This window comes from Danio rerio, chromosome 6, assembly GCF_049306965.1.
Source record: "Danio rerio strain Tuebingen ecotype United States chromosome 6, GRCz12tu, whole genome shotgun sequence".
Classification (NCBI taxonomy): domain Eukaryota; kingdom Metazoa; phylum Chordata; class Actinopteri; order Cypriniformes; family Danionidae; genus Danio; species Danio rerio.
In genome coordinates, this window is record NC_133181.1 from 29,156,179 (window position 1) to 29,180,000 (window position 23,822).

General features: G+C 36.3%; 1 protein-coding gene and 1 long non-coding RNA gene across 2 annotated transcripts in view; one reads left to right on the forward strand and one right to left on the reverse strand.

Moving 5' to 3' along the window:
* Positions 1–23,822, forward strand: part of LOC141386270 (uncharacterized) — a 354,962-nt gene that overhangs the window by 242,406 nt on the left and 88,734 nt on the right. The gene's annotated exons all lie outside the window — the stretch shown is intronic.
* Positions 890–15,333, reverse strand: LOC141386276 (uncharacterized). Its single transcript, XR_012407964.1, has 3 exons — positions 14,784–15,333; positions 2,391–2,550; positions 890–1,808 (listed from the first exon to the last, which is right to left on the reverse strand). It is a non-coding gene; the product is annotated as an uncharacterized lncRNA (long non-coding RNA).

Consider the following 23,822-nt stretch of genomic DNA (forward strand, 5'->3'; position numbering starts at 1 on the left):
CGCTACAGATGGTCTGTTTAACAATGGTCTAAACACACCCATAACTTATCAAGAGCATAAGCACAACCCTGTTAGATCATGCGCCGTGGCGCATACTGTATTTTCACATTCTTATAATAACAAAAGTGGTCGCCGCAATAGCCTAGTGGTTAGAGCGCCGACATATGGTGCAGTGGCACGTCAGGGCATCCCGAGTTCCAATCTATTGATCTTTCCAACTTCGCTTCCTGTCTAAATACTGTCCTATCCTACCAAAAAGAAATCTTTAAAAAATAAAAATAAAAAAAGTGGATTCACCATGCACTTTAGACTTTATGTCTAGATCATTATAATAGAGCCCAAAGACGTCAATATGTTATCTATTTAAGTTTTATTGCTGATTTAATGAAATTGTTTGATTTATAGCCCAACTAGAAACTTATCCCTGCCATTTTATCTGAGTTTGTGATATGTCCATCTGTTTGTGACTTTTTCAGTGTGATTGGTTGGTTGGTTGGTTGGATGGATGGATGGATGGATGGATGGATGGCCGTATGGATGGAGGATGGAGGGCCGGATGGATGGATGGATGTATGGCCGTATGGATGGAGGATGGATGGCCGGATGTATGGATGTATGGATGGAAGATTGTTAACAATTTTATCTTAAATTGAGTATGCAGGCATCCAGGCATGCATCCTTTACATCATAAATTTCAAAGTAAATTTCTTCTTTCGCATACTGATTGTTTCATTTCATAAGGCCCCAATGGGTCGTCACAGGTTTTAATTTGCTTTGCTTGTACACATTTTTTGATAAAAAAGTTACAATAGCATTTGATCTGCAATTATATGAATCACTAAGGACCACAGTTTCTACTCAAAATCGAATCTAAAAAGTAGAAATATTACTACTAGTAACAAACAAATGCATTTATTTTCTTAAATTGCATTCTGGACACAAAACAATGAATGATTTTATGGATTGGAAGCACTTATTTAAGGGTTTCTACAAATGTAGACACTTTTTACACTGACACTTCACAAACCAGGAACAGACTGCCATCTTGTCATTGTGTATCGCCGGACAGATGTTTGTGTAGACATTCACTAATGATGATGTCAAAGAAACATTTGGGAAAACGGCGTCCCTGTGTCACCGGCGCACCATCAGAGAACATCTCTTGCGGTTTCCTTTGTCACATCCGTTGGTAAAATATGTTTTCCCTTTGGATTCGCTCATTATCATGTTTCATAAATGACTCAGATGTTTGCATTTTGACGATCATTGTTGTTCCTTGTCATTTGTCATGTGTGACGAGAGACAAAAGAGGAATATTTTAGAATCCATTTGCATAATTCAATAAATAGGCATACTTAAACTAGGATGCAAAATAATGTTGTGTGCAGCACAATGTTTATGTAAATGATTGGTGTCAAGATGCCTGTAGACTATACGAGTGTCGATCATGCTTTGGCAATCCTTAAAATGCATTTGCTGTGCTACCCACTTTTTTGTTCACAGGACTGAAAGGAAGAGAATATGGCACCTCAGAGCAATACTGTCAGCTTTGTCCAACGCACTAAGGGTGGGATTTGCTTTATTTTGACAATTGTGTGTGATTACTGCAGCCAAATGTGACAGTAACTGTATTTTCTTCATCATGATAATGCCCTCATTGTCAGTCATCACTTTGTTTTATGCATGTTTTTCTTGCATCTCTCCGTTTGATTTCATTCGCTCTGTGCCTCAAACGATAAAAAGGATTAGTTCACCCCGAAATGAACATTCTGTCAACCTTGTGTCTTTCCAAGCTTGTTTGACATTGCCTGAAACACAAAATGAAAATTTTGAATAATATATTTTGCTCACAAAAGCACCTTGGAAGTATAAAAAGTCATCCATATGACTTCTAAATAACATTCTAAAGTTTCCTAAGCTAAGAAATAGCTTTAAGTGACAATCAGAACAAACTCAAAGTCCTTTGAGTCGTTTCAAAAACGTCAGGCCTGTTCCTCATACTAAACTATAAAACACCTTTAGAAGACTTGGAATATACAGCAATGGCCCAAAATTATGTCTAGACAGGATATGTGCACCAGTGACATGTTTCCATGAGGCAAGAGTCATACTGGCACAGTAAATTAAAAGTAAATATTAAAAGACAAACACAATTTTAGACACAATGTTTCTGGTCCACTTCAATTTCAGAAAAAAAAAAAAAACTAAATCATGCCTTTTTTCTTAAAATTTGCATCTTTAATCACATGCAGTGTAAATTAAATCACTTTCAATGGAGAAAATTATTTTAGGACCCTAACATTTCTTGACTTACAACGGATTTGAACAATGTTTGATTTTATTATTTGATTTAATGAACCTACAAGGTCCATAAATAAGGGCGTACTCACACTATGTACAGTTGCCTTAAACCGGGCAGAAGCATGCTTGTACCCCCTCCGTCTCCACCGACGGACTGCACTCACATTGCATTCACATTGCACATTGCATTCTCAAACAATCTGGGAAATGGGCCTGGGCACAGTTCGGATAGCATAGTGGGAGTGCGTCCTAAAAATATGAAAAATGTGTTCTATTAGGGAAAGGAAAACACTGAATTTGGTATTTGTCACCACTGGCTTACTTGGTTTGGGACTTTTGGGGCTGTGCAAATTATGGATTTGCTCTACAGTGTTTAAACTTCCAGCAGTGAAAATTAATCCCCACTGAACTGAACTAAACTGAACTTCAACTCTGAAAACTGAACTGACACTGTTTTAATTTACTAGAACTTCTACGTTAAGCTGCTTTGACAAAATCTATCTTGCAAAAGTGCTATATAAATAAACATGAATGTTTAACAAAAGTGTTTGAGGAAAAATAGCAAACCGATCATGCAATAAAGATAATGCTCATTGATGGGAGAAAATACACAAATCAAATGCTTGAGTAAAAAATGAGATACTACTATTAAACATTACTCCAATAAAAGTAAGTGGTCCTTTTTAGTTTCAAAGTCAAAGTACACAAATACTAGATTTAACTTAACTTACTATGCTGGTAATTAATGAACATTCAAGTGCGCAAACAAGTGAAAAAAACTAAATATACCATTTACTGTAGCCTAGATTAATAAAAACAAAAGTAAATGTGTGCCAGAAATAAAATACTGTTAATAAAAGAGTTTTAATATAAAAGTAAAAGTAAAACTTTAAAAGAGTTTTAAGATTTAAACATTGTTTAAACATAGGAAAAGATGCATGGTAATTGTGTTATTTGTATATAATGTTTAATATTTAAACAAAATTGCCCGATGTTCAGACAGTATTACACAAATATGTCCAGTTCAAAGTAAACAACTCAACGTTTTACAGCAGACTTAGTTCTCAAAACAACTGTCAGTTGTAGCCTGAATTTGATTCTAATTGACATTAATAAATTCTAAAACATTTATTTTTGTATGCTTAATCCTGTTCTTGTTCTTGGCTCATTTTAAATCAGACTTGGAAATTCAGTGAATTATTAACTGAAGATTCATTTTGACTAAATCACTTGAATTTGAGAATTATTAACTGGAGACTTGCTCTGACTGAATTATTTGGCTTATTGAATCACAGAGACTCGCTTTGACAAAATCTGTAAATGCAATCTCAATAGACAGTCTGAATTGGTGAATCAGTAACAACATAACAAACTATAGCAATATATATTCAACACTTTAGAAAAAAAGAGTGAAGATTTTAATTTTTCCTGAAAACAACGTGACCTTTAATCACTACTGTATAATGCAAAAGTCATTTTAATTACTTTTATGATTCTTTAATGGTGCTCCTTTGATTTTATGGAGCTTTACAGCTCTAGTCTTCGTTCATATTGTTTAATCTATGAAAAACAAAGAAGACAAATAAACTATTTTGTGTGAACCATCCCTTTACCACAGTTAGCTAAGTGAACCCTGAGAGGAACAGTCACCTTTTTTATTATGACCCCTTTGAAAAGCATTATCTTCTGGAGGAAATCCAACAACCCTTTCTATTTCCAAAAATGGTGCTTAATAATAAGGGTACGTTGGAGCAAAAGAGAGTGCACAGCTAATCAGAAGGGAATAAGCACCGATAATTATTTAACTTCTACAGAACAACATAATCCCTTTAAGGGTGTGTTTTTCTTAGAAAAAGCAGAAAAAGGAAATGCGACCAAAATAAATAAATATCTAAAAGCGTAAAAATGCAGGCCTGACTGGAGTGCGGTGTGGTGTCATGGGAGGTGTAGTGTGAAGAGAAGATAGTGCCTAAGCTAGCTAATAGCATCTTTGTTTTGAGTGAATGCAGTGCTGTGTTCTCCAGGGCATTGCAAGACGTCTTTGGCAAAGCCACTGTATTTCCACAGTTCCTCACTTCTACTCAAGCCACCGGGACACCTTGGTTTATTTATCTTTCAATCAAGAGCCAGCGGTCACAGCTCAACGGTCAGCAGCTGCCAGAAGAGGAGCCTTTTCCCTGAGGACATGTATCTGAGTCACACCAACCTGCGGACAGCAGATTCCAAGACAAAGCAACTAAAGACAAACCCTTTCAAGCGGAATTTGTTCCACGTCTTAAGCCTTTGAAAAGGAATCTGGATGTCTTGGATTTTCCTCCTGCTGGTGCATGAACCAACAAACAGCGAGCGTCGCGGTAGGACACCGAGAGAAGTTATTGTCACTTATTTATGTCCGCCGAGGATTTATGATTGTTAGCCGGAATTTCATTCTGGCTCTCTTTTGACAAAAATAAATGACTCAGAGACCTTGAAAGTTTAATTTAAAATAAGAGCTTGAGACTTTAAAATAAAACAATCGCTTGACTGTAGCGGCTGCGGGTGATGTGGAGGAAAGAAGTCTGGAACTTATATTTATTCCTCTGCCCTTGGAGACGGGATTCGCAATGCCAATTCATCGGCACGTCTGCGTCACGGACGGACACACAGGCCACCAAAGTCCTTTTTCATTAGAACACCTCTGATCGTTTATCTTGACGCTCGGAAACATAACGTGACAGACGCTTCAGTTAATCTGTTGCTGTAGAGTAACAATTAACTTGTAGTTCCCGGTAAAAACGCAGCCGGTGTAAAAGGACACGTTGAATAATGGCTTTAGGCTCAGCTTTGGGGACTATCGGCATTTGAGTAATGAAAAGGTTGAAAGGGAAGAAAATGTTTAGCGCTCTCAGATACTTTTATTGCAGAATACCATGAGAGAAAAGGCATCATATACTTTTACAGCATGTCTTTAAGTGCTTATCTATCAGGTGGCTGAAACCCTATTCTGGATGTGCCTAAAACTAACATGAGCCCAGTCTTGCCTTTAATTTCCTGTTAAACTCAATCAGATTACCTTTGTGGCACTGTGAAGTAGACTGCTCCTCCTCTATTGAATTATGCTATTAGCACAGCTGGGCTCTTAAAACAGATAAGCACTGCTAGGCTTGTTGAAGGAAAGAGTTTTTCTTTTTCTTCTTTTTTTTCTCCAACCGCATTGTGTATGTCAGAAGCCAACATCAGGTTGAGCTTACAACTTGTGAGGCACAATGCACTTGTGCTCTGCCCACATGAATCAGCCTGTCTAATCACGTTTGCCAGTATTTTGAGATTATGCAAAAATAAAAATGATCAAGCCAATTTTTTTTTACTAAATCAGTCTAAAATGAAGTTTTTCTGGAGCTCGCTTTGAGAAGTTTAAACAACACTTTAGCTGGTAAACAAGTTTGATATGTCATTGTTCCATGCAGGTGATGTAATAGCTGGGTCTGGCTCTGAGGCTCCGCCTTCATAGAGATACTGCGTGTATACTTCCTTACTTGTATACTTACACTATGTGAAAAAAACAGCCTGATCTCACGAGGAAACGCAAGTATTTTACATTTTGTCAGTTTAGTGGCTAATTCGCACAAATTTGTTCGAGTTCAGTCATGCGAAAATGTACGATTTTAAAAAAGACCTAGCCCCCTCAACCGTCATTGGGTGATGAGCAAATGGTACTAAATTTTTACGAATTAGACTGTATGAATTCATACAAATTAGCCACTAAATCAAAAAGTTACGAATTGACATGAGACTGCGTTGGAAAAAAACTGTATGTTAGCCACCGAGCCAAGTAGTATGTCTGAATGTATAGTGTTTGAAAAATAATTAATAGAAAAAAAATACACTACCTGACAAAAGTCTTGTCGCCTATCCAAGTATTAGGAACAACAAATAACTTGACCTCTAGTTGATCATTTGGAATTAGAAGTGGCTTATATGAAAGACAAAGGCCTCTAGATTATGCTTATTTTACCAAAATAACATTATATCTTGATTTTTAATTATTTCATTGGGACAGTAAGGTCTGACTTTGTTTAGACAAAAGTCTTGTCACTCAAAAGAAATAATGGATGGTGTAGAATATAAAGTCATGGTGCAGTGGAAAAAGAAGTAATATTGTGTATGACTCCCATGAGCTTGGAGGACTGCATCCATACATCTCTGCAATGACTCAAATAAATAAGTCATTTTAAATGGCAAGGAAAGCATTCTTGCAGGACTCTCAGAGTTCATTAAGATTCTTTGGACGTATCTTAAATGCCTTCTCCTTTATCTTACCTCAGACATGCTTAATCATTTTCATGTCTGGTGATTGGGCAGGCCAATCCTGGAGCACCTTGACCTTGTTTGTTTTCATGAATTTTTTAATGTGGCGGCTGAAGTATTAGAAGGAGCGCTATCCTGCTGAAGAATTTGCCCTCTCCTGTGGTTTGTAATGTAATGGGCAGCAGAAATGTCTTGATACCTCAGGCTGTTGATGTTGCCATCCATTCTGCAGATCTCTCGCATGCCCCATACTGAATATTGCCCTAAACCATAGTTTTTCCTTCACCAAACTTGACTGATTTGTGTGAGAATCTTGGGTCCATGCGGGTTCCAATAAGCCTTCCTTAGTATTTGTGATGATTGAGATGCAGTTCAACGCATGATCACTGGAAAAATCTAGCGTCTGACACTTTTTCAAATGATCAACTGGGATTGACAACAAGACTTTTTCAGGTAGTGTAGTTAATAGAAAAATAGGCAAAAAGCACATGGATGACCTACTTATTCTGACAAAACTCTGAAGTGTGCATCCAATCCTATGCCATAAGGCGTGCACTTAACTACTAAATAAGGCAATGGAAAAGAATTTATGAATGGGAGTGAAACGACACAACTGACAAGGGTATTACATTTATATTACTAATTTACACACTTTTCGAAATGCCATGAAGTAAACTCAAATTCAAATGTAATACATACCTGAGTGAGATTTTGGATGCAGCAATATTCTATGATAGTTGGCTAGATGTTATTGTTTATGCAAACAAACAATGAGAAAATTCAATATTGCAATTAAACTGTAATTGACATCTTAATGTAATACAAAATAAAAAAAATAAACTCTACCAATTTCTTTCTTGAGTTAAAATTTCAGAGTATTTAGATTTTTTTTTTTTCAGTGTACATTTAATGATAAAAGTAATGTTGCGTTGATTTCCCATGATAATTAGATTTTAAGGTTTACATCCCATGTGATTTATTTGAATAAGCATCTTGAAACAAGATCAGACTGGGAAAAATTTTTTATAATGATTTTGTCTGACCGCAGACAAATAGAAATTATTTACTTCCAGGGCCGTTTTTTTTTTTATCGAAGTGATATTTAGCTGCACCATATTGCATCTAATTTTCGCATCTACTTTTTACCAGGTGGGTCATTAGCCCAATGCTAAACCCCCAATCTGAAGGACCATGAAATACACTACGGACAATTTAGCTTACCGAATTTACCTTCAGCATATGTTTTAGGACTGGTGGGGGATACCGAAACATCCGGAGAAAACCCACGTGAACACAGAAAGAAAAAACAGAAAAACTGTTTGACTGACCTAGTCAGAGCTGGAACCAGTGAACTTTTTGATGTGATTTGACAGTGCTACCCGTTTTGGCACCGTGCCACCTCAATCAGAAATTACGGAGAAAAAAACATATTTATATTCAATATCAACAATTAAATAACATGCATTTATGTGCTGTATCTACTCAAAATAGATTGCAGCATCACAAGCATGATCACAGAGAGCTAACACTCCGTCATGACTTCTGACTTTAAAGCATCTTTCCATTTTCAGCTGTTTTCTGCAATACAGGTGGACCACGTTCAGAGAAATCTTCGTCCGCCATGGTCTACTTAATATTCTGACCATGAAAGTGTTTAACCCCCCAAAAGATATCAGATAACTTTTTCTTCCTCTCCACAGATGATATTAAGTGCCTGCCATTATCTCAGTAGGTCTGTATCATATTAGAATCTGCAATCGGGTCAGAAAGTATACAGGGCTCTTGTCTCGCCCACTGCTGCAGAATTACTTTCTGCCACACAATGCCGGCTGAATGGGTGGAAGCTTTGTCATTTAAACTGCATAAAGAGGCCAGAAATTGATTTTTATTGTAGATCTTCATATCTAATAAAGCTCAGAGGATCTCTTTTCTTCAGCGTCTGAATGGCCACTGAATGCTTTCAATCTACTTCTGTGTTTCATGCATAAAAGTGGAGGCCTGGACGAATTAGAGAGGGAGGGGGGGGCGCAACGCTGGAGAAAAGCAGCTGCTTTCTTTCTCTGAGGGAGGCAGATCTGGGGAGGAGGGAGAAGGTGAAGTAGATGGGGGTAATTGAAAAAGGAACTGATTTTCCCTCTTCTTTTTCAGAAGAATGTGTTCTTTTCAAAGAGAAAAAACGGAACGGAAGCTGGATTTTTGCACAATTAAAAAAGGGCCCATTGAGAAGTCCAGCATGAATGTAAAAAGCATAAAAAAAGAAAAAAGATTCTTCATATTTTTCACTTCAGTCAAAAGTGGCTCACCTGGTTCACTGCCCAGGTTTTCGGAAGAAAGTGTGTCTCAAAACCCTGAGGCGGCTTCAATGAGCCATTTAGAATTTTATTTTCCTTCAACATTTCCGCCTGTGTGATCATCCTTTGCGGCTAAACGCTTTACCTTGCTTACAGAGCGCCTTGCAGAATTTTACTCATTTCCCTTCATTGCGCGTAATCCTAAACATGTAAACAAAATTTGTTTTCATGCGACTGAATATGATTAATTATCTCGGAGTAATCCAGCTCCACTCGCAAAGACTTTTCAGAGGAGATTACAATTTTCAAACTGACAACCATGATAGTTGGGAGCGCTCTGTACGTCTTAGATTAAAGGTCACAGAGAGAGAGAGAGAGAGAGAGAGAGAGAGAGAGAGAGAGAAAGAGCAGAACTCAGGAAACGTTAAGTTAGGTTAGGGCAGATGCAATCGTAGCCACTTCACACGCAAAAACCAAGCTGCCTCCAACGAAAAAACTAAAGGAAAATGAATATCTGCATATTTGCCACCAAAACATATGGCTGTGCCTAATGCCATTTAACACTTGGGGCTGGGTTTAATCAAACTTCTGCAATTAAAAACACAAATTAGATGCAAACAGCTGAAAGTTGGGTTATGATACACAGAGGGATGGAAGACTTAGATAGAGAGAGAGAGAGCTATACACTCCCCAGTAATCCTGACAAAAACATCTCACTACATGTTCTGCCTATCAACATAAACACATTCATACAGATGGCATTTAAGTGTCTATATTCCAGTATCCTGTATGAATAATGATGAAATAATGTATGCATAATGGAAGCACTGGAGTAGTGTAAATTCCATGCTTAAGTTTAGGATAAATAGTATGCATTTCTGGGGCCTAAAGTCAGTCCTGTTTAAAAAACAACAACATTAATACTCATAGAGAGATGTTGTCAACTACATCCAAACTCATGTGAATGCTTTGAACTGGGAGTAATATATTGTAATACTGCCTTAAGAGTCAGTAAAGGTGATAGTTTGGACTCAATTACCATAATAACATTCAGGGAGATCACCTAACCTTTACAGCACAGCCTGCTCAGTGGCTCATCAAGTTATTTTTCACATATGTGTTTGTGTGGTCTGCTATTTTTGAGCAAAATAATATTACAATAAGTGCAAACAAAAGGGGTCTTGCTTTTTATGTATTATTTGGAAGGCTGCTTTACAAGCATGCTTTTGAAGTGTTGCATATTTACTGTGTACAGTAAGCAAGGTGAAGGTCATGATAAACATATATTTACACAAGAATTCTGTCTGATTCTCAAATCTGAATGGCTGATAGCCATGCAATATTCTGCAAAATCAGAACTCGTACAGCCTTTCACTACAATTTGACAAATATTGGAGCTGTTGGAAAACATAATGTACTTTTGAGGCTTTTTAAGGATAATGTAGTGGTTTAGATTGCAACTATGCAGTTCGTTTATAAGGACAGTGCCTATTTTAAATATCTATTTCTGAGATACAGTGCGTTGGCATCCATCCTGTCATGGAGCAGAGCAAAGACGGTTGATGTTGTCCATCCACAGGATGGCGACAGAGACTGCATAATAAGATCTTACAAGAGAAAAATTGTTGTAAATTTAAACTACAGCTATTTGATCATCTTCTAGGTCGATCTCTCTCTTTTTTGTGTTGCAGTGCTTTAGTTACACCATTGTAGTTGAAGTGTATTGAGTGTGAGATGGGTCTCATATCAGGAATATATGTATTTTGTGTTGGTCACTCTTTGTATAACCCTGAGTTATTTTTATTGGTTGGCCATCTGTTTGTTTCTAACGAGTCTCCTGTTTTCGTTACTGCAGACTAGTTCAGTAAAAAGAAAAAAAGAAGAAACAGCAGCATGTGTTATTATTTTTCCTTATTGCAAACACAGCCACTTAACGCTAAACTAGTAGTGTTTGCGTTGCTTTGGCTTTTTCTCGGATAATTATTGTGATCTCCCGATTGCAATAGAGAAATACTGGGAAATCTCTGTAGACTGATGGCATTTCATGCCTTTCAGCCTAATAATCTTAAAATGTCAGCAAAATCACCTGTTTTGTCATCACTTTAGACATTAAAGTGAATCAATCAAATACTAGCTCTAAAGTGACGTGTGTGAAGTAGCAAAGGTTTCTGCTGTTCTGACGGTCAGCTGCAGATGTGAATGAATGGTAAAAGAAAAAAGTTACTCATACAATAGGATTTTTAGAATCTCAGTGCATGATTTTCTTTTTTATTTACACAGTTATGCTGTCTAACTGTTGTATTAACGCAACTTCACACATGAAGCAGTGCAATATATGTCTGTATATTGTCGCTGGTGGGACACTAATGCACGTCTCCCACCAGTGTCGATATACAGCCATACCGTACTGCGACAAGTGTATATTTATATTATGTGGCTTTTTATTTTAAAGACCTTTTAAGTTTAAACACAAAATATTTATTTGCTCCCTGTAAAGAGAGACAAAAACAATGCTAGTTATTTTTTTTCACAGCAGTGTTGAAAGGTTTTGTAAATGTGGTTGTCACTATACCTGTATTTTTTAGGCATTAATTCGGGTGCTGAATGTGGTTGTCACACCTGTAAATAACTAAACTGAGTGTGTGTACAGAACAGGATTAAGCACTAACAGAAGAGCTGACAAACACATTTAGCTGCAGTGAGTATGTGGCCTAAGTAGTAGTCACAATCCTATTTCCACCTTTTGTCTCTCTGCTAATACACTTCACATTTAAGCCTTACAAATGATTAGGAGTATTATATATAAATGTGAAGAAAAAAAAACAAGAAAAAAAAAACAGGCAGGTTGAATAAACATTCTAATTCAAGTTCTAATTTAGGCAGTAGATGGCACTTAACTATGGCTACACTCTCAGAAATAAAGATATACAAGCTGTCACTGGGGCAGAATCTTTTCAATAGGTACACATTTGGTCCATATTGGTACCTCAAAGGTACATATTAGCAGCTACAAATTTTAAGAGGTTAACTTTTGTACTTTTTATGTAATAATATGTACCATTACGGTACCATCATGGACATTTATACCTTTTTGTTTCTGAGAGTATACCCTGTACACAAAGTAGTGCTTAAGTTCATTCATTCATTCATTTTCTTTTCGGCTTAGTCCCTGTATTAATCCAGGGTCGCCACAGTGGAATAAACTGCCAACTTATCCAGCACGTTTTTACGCAGCGGATGGCCTTCCAACCGCAAGCCATCTCTGGGAAACATCCCCACACCCTCATTCACACACACTCATACACTACGGACAATTTAACTTACCGAATTCAACTGTACCTCATGTCTTTGGACTGTGGGGGAAACCGAAGCACATGGAGAAAAGTCACGCGAACGCAGGGAGAACATGCAAACTCCATACAGAAGCCCCAACTGACCCAGCCAAGGCACGAACCAGCAACCTTCTTTCTGTGAGGCGACAGCACTACCTACTGTGCCACTGCATCACCCAGTGCTGAAGTTATTAACAGTATTACATTGGTTATCTTATGGATGTGACATTGGAATGTTTTTAAGACCATGGATATGATTTTTGTGTATATTTATTTAATCACAAGCGAACATTGTTCATCAGACAAAACAATGTTGGCACAAATTATTCAGTCCACCTCAAATGTAGTGTTTGCTGCTGCCAATGCTAATGATGAAAAGCCATAGTGATGTTTTAAATATGTTAGTTGAATAGTGAACAAAAAATTAGGCAAGCATGCTATGCTATTGAACATGCTAAGATATTAGGTTGTGCTGCACGCAAATGTAAAGGAAAATAAAAGAATGAGAAAAGCCTGTACCTCATGTATATAATGTATATATGTACTATTATAGCTAACTATTTAATAAAGTAGTTACAAGACAATATAATATAGTCATTATTATTACCTTAGGATTTCTTACAAAGCAATTATGGAGTATACATTGAACATTGTTTTAACCAGCATAATCTATTTGGGCTCCTATACTGACACATTCAAGATGTATACCAAAAACTATAGAATACACAAGACATGTCATTCATATCATTTTGAATGGGAAAAGTTTAACGGTCAATATGGCGAATAAAGCCCACCTTCTAGTACAGGAGGCAATCATCCATTGCTAAATAGCGAATAAAGCCCACCATTTAGTACAGGAGCCAATCATCCATCACTTTATAATGAATAAAGCCTGCCTTCTAGTGCAGGAGCCAATCAGTCATCACTATATGGCGAATAAAATCCACTTTCTACTACAGGAGCCAATCATCAATCACTATATAGCGAAAAAAGCCCACCTTGTAGTACAGTAGCCAATCATAAATCGCTATATGGTGAATAAAGCCCACCATCTAGTACAGGAGCCAATCATCAATTGCTATAGACTGATGATACTCTGGGAAAGGGGCAGATTTCATGTGACTTGGACGTTTAGAAATTAAACTAAAGAGACAGTTGTTGTTTAGTTTTATTGATGATTCCTAATATGAAACTCAATCATAATCTTTGCAAGCTGTTTTGTAGTATTTGATGTTTCCACATTCAGACAGAATGTCTGAACATACTGCCCGGGAGGTATTTCAAAAATGGCCACTGAGTGAAATGACTTGTCTTAATGGGATTTTGTGTATATACACAGATTCTAAATTCAACTATCTTGATTAACTAAATGAGTGGACTTTGCAAAGGATAAACTACAAAAGAATATTAAATTACAAGAAATACTACTAGCCTGTTTGTCATATTTGGTGTATAAGAGTGCTTTCACACTTGGTCCTAATACATGGCCACGAAAGCAAAGCGCCAAAATGGAGACGTCTGCATATGACGGTCATTCTGCCTTTACTGAATCTTTTGGTTTTGTTATCAAAACTAAAACACAGAGAGCCACTTGTGTCTATCAAGGTTATAATAGTTTAGGATTTTTCATTAGTTTTAGTTTCTATTTCGTTTTGACTTTTTATTTTCAAATTCAGTTAGTTTAAATTAGTTTTAGAGGTAGATGTCTTAGTTTTAGTTTAGTTTTTATTAGTTTCAGTATTAGTTTCAGTTTTTTTTTCTAAGGATATTTGTTAGGTGGAAGATTTAAAATCAACAGTATAAATATTGTATAATAAAAACTCAGCCACACAATTTTTGAAACACGTATTCAGAGAACACATAAACACTATCATCTACCCATCCTCAAGTTAGACACACACTAGTAATGGACAGGGCCTATTAACCTATGGGCATTATGGGCACAAAGGGGCCCGTCTGCACTTAGAGTTTGCCTACTTTTTATCACCAGAAAGACAAGTGGGAATCATTAATAAGTGTGTGTATTATGGAGGACTCAGATTCATAGAACTGGATTGGAGAGGTGTTATATCCAAATCATGTGCCTTACAAGTTTGTATAAGTTATACATTAAAAATACCCTTAAATATAAATTTTAGTACTGCTTCAGTGAACTTGAACAAGTATATTAAAATCCATTAATTTCCCCTAGTTGTATTAGTATTTTTTTTTTCAAAGTGTGCTTTAAATGGTTTAAAATAAGTTCATAAATGTGGGCAATACATTATAAATATATTTTATTTAACAAATATTATATTAATCTTACTAGTTTAATCTTAAACTATGGGATGCCGCTATAGTGGGCCTTCAAGACATTGTGCCCAGGGGCCTTTAAATTATTAATCCGGGCCTGGTGATGGGAAGTTCAGATTTTTAACGCAGATGTTTGGACTCAACATTATCTAGTCAGCAATAGCCATTTCAGTCAATTAAAATGATCAGAAAAGTCTTACAGTAAAGTTTTTCAACCCAACTGAATCAAGATTCACTTATTTAAATTCCTTTACGATTGTAAATTATGAAATAAACTTACGTTTTTCATAGGATCATCTCCTTTAAACCCTCGGTTTACGCGCGCTGCAGTTGTTCCAGTTCAGTTTAGTGGTTCAGTTCAGTCACACAGCTGTTTTTGTTTGGTTCAATGAATCACGCATGCGCAGTATTACCAGTTCACCTATTCTCAGTGCAACGTTGCTGTTCTAATAACTAAATGAGAGTATCTATTAGATTATTTAGAGTCAGAGGGGGTATTAGGCTTGTTGTAAAGTGAGTAGTTGGTGGATGTGGTTAATGGAGACGCGAATCGTTTCAAATGATTCAGTTCGATTTGGTGAACTACTTCAACCGGTTCACTTAGAAGATCCGGTTAAAAAGATTTGTTCACGATCGCGATGCAGAAATAAAACCTATTATTGGGCACAAACGTGTTAAAGTAATACTTTTAAGTCTATTTATTTTATGCTGTCACCGTGCTGCTGTCATGTCCACTGACTGTTTTTGTCGCGGAAGCAACAGCGAGGTTGACTGGAGGAGAGCCGGCTCGATCTAGCCAATGGCAGCAGGAGACACTGAGGTGCGAAAGGGTCAAACACCAACACCTGCAGCGCGGAATATATTTACTTCTAAAAGGCATACAGTATTATGTATTAAATACACTTACAAACACAAAAACGAAGGAGGTTTTTGCTATAATTTTAGTTAGTTTCAGTTAGTTTTGTATGTACACAATACAGTTTCAGTTAGTTCTAGTTTTTGAAAAAACTCGTTTTTATTTTTATTTCAGTTTACGACAATTATTTAACATTTTAGTTTTCGTTTTTTCGTTAGTTTTCATTAACTGTAATAGCCTTGGTGTCTATCTGCTGCAAAAACATTACAAACATTCAGAACATCATGCGATGTCTGCAGAAGTCGTTTTTGGTGGGGACAAGCAGACAATATTACTGTTTGCACTGGGTCAGTCCCGCTTGCCGCCAAGGTAGGTGATACACAGACACACACACATGAATGAACGTTATGGAAACTAAAGTTTGTTTTACAGTTGCAGTTCAATTCCGTTATTTGCTTCGATTGCATTCATATCAGAAGTGAACCATACCAGAGTTTGCAAGAACCGTACTGCAGCCCACCTCTTTCATGCTAACTTGGGCATGGTTCATGGGTGTGCAACCGAGTTCAAAAGACACAATCACACTTAATTGTGTACCATACTCACAATATTTGATTATTTTTATTAATATAAATGGATCTGAAAGTATAAGAATGATCAAATTTGGAAGTTTGACTGGGAAGCCCGCAATTTAGTAATTAAGGCAAGTACCTATACATGTGCCACATATTCCTTCAAAACATACTTGAATGGCTGGATATGCAGGTGAAAAACAAACACAACATTCACAAGAATATAAGAATTGCTGTCACCAACAAACCTTGGAGGATGTAACTTTTAAATATGAGTACTATAAAGCCAGAAAAATCATAGAAAATATTTCATATCCGATGTATCAGTGAACCATATGAAATAAAGCGTTAGCAGCGGAAGATTTACGCATTCTTGCATCAGCCTCAAGTTAGACGCTCATGGTTATAGCCAGCATTTATGTGTCACATTCAAATACCAGGTGTCACCAAGTTCATTTTTCTTTCGCCACTTCCCGAGTGCTGAAGGACAATAGCGTCTGCCGACTCCTCGGCTCAAAAAGAGGCATGTAAATCACACCATTCTCCAACACAGCTGCAGCGGCCCAGGCCAAGGTGAGCCCGTGTACAAACCACAGGCCCGACGCAGAGAGCAAGAAGAGACAGGGAGAAGAGGGAGGTGGAGGAAGGGAGGAGGCTTTGAGAGGATTCTTTATGCGGCTCTGTGTATTTCTTTCATGTTGTCCAGCCGGTAACTGAGTTGGCTTGCCGGAGGTGATGGCTAATTCACACCCTCAGATCAGGAGCATGAAATGAGAGAGGAGAGCAGAAGGGGAAAGCCCTGGGGTTAATGATAGCACTCCCTGCGCATATATCCAACACCATTTCATATAAATCTGCCCAAATGGTTTCATTTGAGATGATCCCTGGCATCTCCTGAGCGCACACACATGCACATAATCTCATACGACATAGCGTATATGAGCTCTCGTAACCATCAGCTGTAGACCAAACACATGTTGGAGGATGATAAGTTAATAAATGATAGATGAGATTGATATCAATTGGATTTTGCGCTTTATAGTGAGAAAAAAACAAGGTATAGCTTTTTTTGATTGTCCCTTTAACACATTCTGTTGATTTTAAGTTAAATTGCAACTACATAACAACTAATTCTCATTAGACTGCAAGGTTGGGGTTAGGATTAAGGTAAGAGTAAGTGACATGTACTTGCAAAGTTTCTTATTAGCCCTTTTCACACAGTAATATCAGTAAATATATGGACATTTTCCAAAATGACTTCACTGGAAAAAAAATAAAAAAATGTAACAATGTTCTGTAATTTATCTGGGAAAGCACCATTCCCACATCAATACACCAAAAAACTGTAAATTCTGACATTTTACCCAGAAATGATGTCTAAATGGCTGTGTAAAGGGGCTGTTCACACATGATCTCATTTCGAAATATCAGGTAATTTTCCGGAAATATCTGTATATGTGAAAGGGGATATTCTAAGCAGAATGTCTGTTGGTAGAGCAGTATCCGCTGATATTAGGAAGATACTAATAAGATACTAATACTCTAATGAGAATGTGGCACCAGTGTTGGGTAAGTTACTTTAAAAAGACAATATTACAAATTACTGACTACTACTGAAAAATTGTAATATGATTACATTAATAATTACATCAAGTAAAAAGTAATCAGATTACTAATTACTTTACTTTGAAGTTACTTTAGGAACATAAAATATACCTATAAATATACAAAATAACCTGCAACTCTTTTAGTAATTAAATATTTACTGAAAAACATTACAATGGGTCAATCACAGCAGCTTGACATATTTAAAAGAGTTGAAATATAAAAAAAAAAGTTCACTCATTGTTCACTTTTTCCAAATCAGTTTTTTTCTTTTTAAAGATATTTTAAAGATAACTGGTGCGCCTGGAAAATGTAAGCGTATGCAATATGCACTCCAGATATGTGTGCACTAGACACGCGCCTTTATTGGAAATAAAAATATTTGGGTACACAACACACACGTTACGTGAGCAGCTACACTTCTCCACCCATTCAGAAGATACTTTCACTCCCAATCCTGCACACAAATTAAATTAAGCCTGTTTAGGACAAATTAACCACTGGTGTCCTCTTTGGCCATGAGATGTGATAGAATGCTTTTGTTCAAGCGCTTGAACTTCCATTGAAGAAGCAAACATGCTCGTCAGCATCCATCACCATTTCAACTCACGTTTTCCAGCTATTTAAAAGCACATGCTTATTAACTGAGGCTGCAGTAGAAAACATTATTTTAAAGAAGTATTTTTTTTTCTAAAAACTATATTTATAATGCAAGTAACACAACTACATTGACTTCAGTGACTGTAATCATTTATTCATTCTTGTTCTTTTTGTTTTGGTCCCTTCACTAATCTGGGATCGCCACAGCGAAACGAACTTATCCAGCATATGTTTTACACAGCGGATGCCCTTGCAGCAGAAGAACTGTAATCAAATTATAGTAATTTAAAATATAACTTCTGACATAACTGCGTTCCTCAAAAGTGTAATTTAAAAACAGAAACGCATTACTGTAAAACGCGATACACCCAACTCTGGTTAGCATATAGTAGCAATGTAACTTATAGTCCAATTAAATCAGCATTAGGGATCATCAAAATAAAGTAATACCTGAAACAAAAATTCATTGAGATAGATGATGTCACTGGAGCTATGCGATCAGCAAAACGAACAAACGTTTACACTGTATTACACTGCTAACTATAAAAAAAAAAAAAATCCCACAACATTAAGAGACTTCCCAAATCTTTGACTTCTCAGCTGAACAAGCTTGTGGATAAAGAAGTGTTGCCCGCATTCTCCACCGAAAACCCCTCTTTAAAGTTATTTCAAATTTTCCAGCAAGGCTTTGAGAAATCTGTTTGTTTGAGGGCAGCATTAGATGTGACCAGCGTTTTATTGTGACATAAAACCGCATTTCTTCCTCGGCAGATTAAAAATAAAATCGGTTAATAAGAAAAGCTGTCAGCGGTAGAAAACGGCTGACATAATCCGTTTATCCTCCAAGCAATAAAGATATTGGTCCTTGGGAGTCTATCTTCCCTCTTATGTTATTTCGCCCAAAACATTATCTTCTATGCATTCAGATGGATTAAGAAGTCATATGGTAGATAGAAGGAAAATGACAGATACAATAAAATATAATATCCTTTCAGTTCTTCTCACATCCTCGCACAGAAGGCTACACGTATGTGCACACACATAGGCGAGAAAGGAAAGGAGAGATAGAGAACGAAGGAGAGAAAAGTAAACAGAGATGGAGCAGGGGCTGAAGAAAAGAGCAGTCGGAGTAGGCAACAGTGTTTTGAAATGCTGATATGATGAGAAAGCGATTGGACCGGCTTCTAGAGAGGTCACAGCATCTCTTTCTTATAACTCCCCCCCCCGTACCTGCTTTAAATGGACACAATTCTGCTTCCTGCGGGCGATGCCAGCACGCCACCTCCTACCAAACTGACAAGGCCAGATACTAGCAGTGCTGATATATATAGAAAAAAACAATAACAACAACAGCAACACAAAACAGTACAGTATTGCTTTTTACAATACTGTTCTACTGATATCTCTTGTATGTTATAATAGTATGGCAATATATATATATTTTTTTTTTCCTGAAAAGAGTCAATCTGACCCAATAGGTAAAAAAAAACTGTTTAAGGTTGGGCATAAGCATAAGTTATTCTGTCAATGTATAAAAAAACATTTTATAAACATCTTTGCCAGTTATGTTCAAATTTTAAAAATAAAAACAAACAAACAAATAAATAAATAATTTGTATATTTATTTATTTATTTGCGATTGGTAAAATTATTTTGATAAGGAACATTTAAAAATTCATTAATAATTTTAATAACACATTTGTTGGTGAACATTTATGACTGTTTTCAGGCAAAGTGTGTCTGTACTTTCGTTCGGTTATTCAGCTAATGTGTTTATATTAATCATTTTTATTAATAAACTAAAGAAATAAACAAATAAATAAGATCAAAAAAATGTTTAATTATATTTTTGACAGTATGCTTATATCAAATCCAGTTTTAAATATTCATTATAATAATTACATGATTCTGCAAGAAATATAAATTATAACCAAGCATAACGTTTTCATGCAACACAACTGGGTTCCATTTTAACGATCTAGGTGCAAAAGCATTAAGGGCGTGTCTAAATCCACTTAAGCTATTTTATGGACGGAAAAATACAGTTATGGTTGTGGCGCATAGTTTAATATATTTGTGCTCATTCTCTTAATGAGTTATGGGTGTGTTTTGAGCATAATGTGCATTTAACCAATCAGTCTCATTCCCCTTTAAGAGTCAGTTGCGTCATGCCATGCCACATTTGCTATTTACATGGCGGACTTTGTAGAAGGAAAAAACTGTAGGAGGAACTCTTCATGTCGAGAAAACAGTTAAACAGACCCTCTGCGCAAGTATAAAGAACGGGCCTCCTCCAATCGGTCTCTTTACTTTCTCTTTATTTTACTCTTTACTCCTTTACTTTTGTGGATAAGGAAACTGTGTTGTACGCACTCCACTAAATACATCCATTTGTCTACATATTTAATTTTGTTTGTTTGATCGCAAAGATTTGTTTCAAAACTATTTCTAAATTCAGTGTGGTTATATTCAAACACACATCCCATTCTTATGCCCCATATGGTCCAAAACCCAACAGGTAGACAAAATATACAGATGTATATAATAAATAATATTGCTGAAAATAATAACATACAAATGCAAATTGTTATGAATAAACTGAAAAAAGACCCCTGGACATGAAGAAGGCATTGAGGTAGTGGTTTATTATGTAGTAAATAATAACTTTTGTAACATTTTAATCCTTTATTTTTTTCAAATGTAAAGATATTTGCATGTTGCTGTACATCCTGTGTTTATGAAGCAAAGTATTAGCATTTTTAACCAATATAGGCGCATATCTAATGTGCTCTGTGCTGGACTATAGATCAGATTTTAGTTGCTCAATGGCGTGGTCTATTTCAGTTTGTCTAAATAGCAGCGCACCAACAACCTTAACAGACCTCCTTTTTAGACCAGCATGCATATGAGTCCACAAAGTAGTGCAAATGGATTTGCTATTTAAACAATGTGGCACAACATGTAACTATTAGGGTTGCGCTGGTCTGAAAATAGCAACAAATTTCACCAAACATCTTTTGTACCTAATTGTTTCAGGTGTATGATCTCCCCTAATCTCTAACATCAAAGTTCATTATAATACATAAACTATTCATTCATTCATTTTCAGCTTAGTCCCTTTATTAATCTGGGGTCGACACAGCGGAATGAACCGCCAACTTATCCATCCACTAAACCAACTATACCCATCACTGGGAAAAATCCATACATTGTCATCCACACACATGGGGGAATCCGGAGCAAACCCATGCCAGCACCAGGAGAACATGCAAATGCCAACTGACCCACCCGAGGCTTGAACCAGCGACCTTCTTGCTATGAGGCAATTGTGCTACCCACTGCGCCACTGTGAGGCCATAATACATTTAACAGTGGCTAATTCTTAATTAAATACCTTAAACACATTTAAATATCTCCCTCAGCTGACTTTACAGTTACATCACAATATAGTCACTACTGAGAAGCTAAAAACTATTGACGGCACATGTCCTAGAATTTCCATCAGCCAATCACAGCTTGTCACTTCACTCCTTCAGCGATTAGTCACATGACATTCAGATTAGATTCAGCAGCCGATCAACAGCCAGTGTGATTAACAATAAAACTAATGAACGTCCCAATCCAGGAATTCAAAACAAACAAATTAATTCATTAACACATACGCAGGAGTACACGCTATATCCCCCTCTCCTGACAATGACAAATGCTTTGATATGCATCCTTCGCAACCTCTTCAGTGGTTCCACTCGATTAGGATGAGCATTTAATATGTTTGCTTAATAGCGGTAATCGTCCATTTCTCAAAAGAGCTCTTGTCCACTTTTGGCTTCTGCGGGACGGTGAAGCGACTCTGTTATGTTTAATCAGGCCGGTTTGCCTGGTGATGAATTTTGATTACGCCTGTTAACGGCAGCAGAGTGTGAGACGGAGCGGGGGGAGGAGGTCAGGAAAGAGAGAAGAGGGGGGTGAAATATTAATATCTTCCAAAATGATGCATGAATCCCTTGTGTGTAATTTCCTTCAGTCGCCTTGTCCGCTATTAAACAGTTAGCACTTCATCATTAGAGAAGGAACTTTTCGCTTTTCCATTCATCTCTCTGTAATGGCCACTCGTTGATTAATGCAGATCTTGATTCATTAGTTTATCATGGCTGTGGTTTTAAGTGATCATCACGTATCCATCATGTGCGTGTGTGTGTGAGTGCGGGTGAATTTTTTGGAGAGGGTGGAGAGGAGTAATAACTCACGTTGTCTTGGGCTTGTCCCCCTGCGCTCAATGAGAGGCGATTGTCTCCTCGTGTCGGCACACACCCACCTATTAAAATGCCATCACTTTCATTTATAAAAAGCAAAAAGAGCTGAAAACGCACAAAAACATTATTTGATTAAGAGCGCTTGCCTGCAGAGGGTCTTATTAAATGCTAAAGAGCTCACGAAGAGTAAATATAAAGTCCAAGTAGCTTGCATGGGCTTTTTTTGTGGATTTGCTTGAAAGCGCAGTGTAAAAGGTCACTTTAAGGGCTGGACAGGTGTGTAAAAATATACAGAGTGATAACTGGAGCTGTGAACAAGGGGAAAAAAACCCTAACGGTATTGTTCACCCTAAAATTAAAGTGTACTAACTATTTACTATCCTTCACATGGTTTCAAACCTTTATGAGTTTCTTTACAAACACAAAAGTAGATATTTCAAAGAATGTTAGAAACTGGTAATCATAGATGTCAATAGTAGGAAAATAAATATTGTGGAAGTCAAAGTTTCTAATTTTCTTTAGAATATCTTTTTTTATGTCCAGCAGAAGAAAAAAAAACTGGTTTGTGACAAATGATGTTTAAGTAAATTAACTTTACATCACTTTAAAGTAAAAACCCATACACTAAAAAAAAAAAATGCTGGGTTCCACTCACAATATTTGTGCAACATGAAGGAATTAAGTTAGCTTAGTTGTTTTTACCAATTTAAGTAGATTAAACATAAAACAATTAAGCTGCCCCCCCACCAAACCCACCCCCACCTCACAAAAAAATGTAAATATTTTGTTGTTTTTAATAAATAGTTTTTAAATAATAGTTTGAACAAACAGCAAACATAATTTTTGAAGCGCAGTATTGTATTAGATTCTACAAATTTTGTACACTTTGTGGTCTGCTTTTTTATGTACAATCTGCAAATGATTCACACATATGTCACACATCTCTGTTTATTAAACATTTTGCCTCATAAACAAACATACAAACAAACAAAAAATAAATAAAAAAAACAACATTTAAATTAAAACGTGATATCAATAAATAAACATTAATAAATAATTGTAATAAATACATCTAAAAACACATTTGACAGTGCTTATTGAAAAACTGTATTATTATTATTATTATTATTATTATTATTATTATTATTATTATTAAATCAAGTAACTGGCACCTCATTGAGTAAATAAATTAATAACTTTATATACTTTATAAATAACAAACTTACTTTTTAGGGTAGCTTTTACTTTTTTATTAAATTTTTAATTCATTTTTAAATCTAAGACAATTATTATTATTTAATTTGTTTTTGATTTTTTTTATTATTACAGTTTTCCTTTGCATTTATCCTTGTATGTATCTTTTACTGTTGCACATTTACTTGTCTATAAAGTGCTTTGAGAATGCTACTTTTAAGGGCACTATATAAAAATAA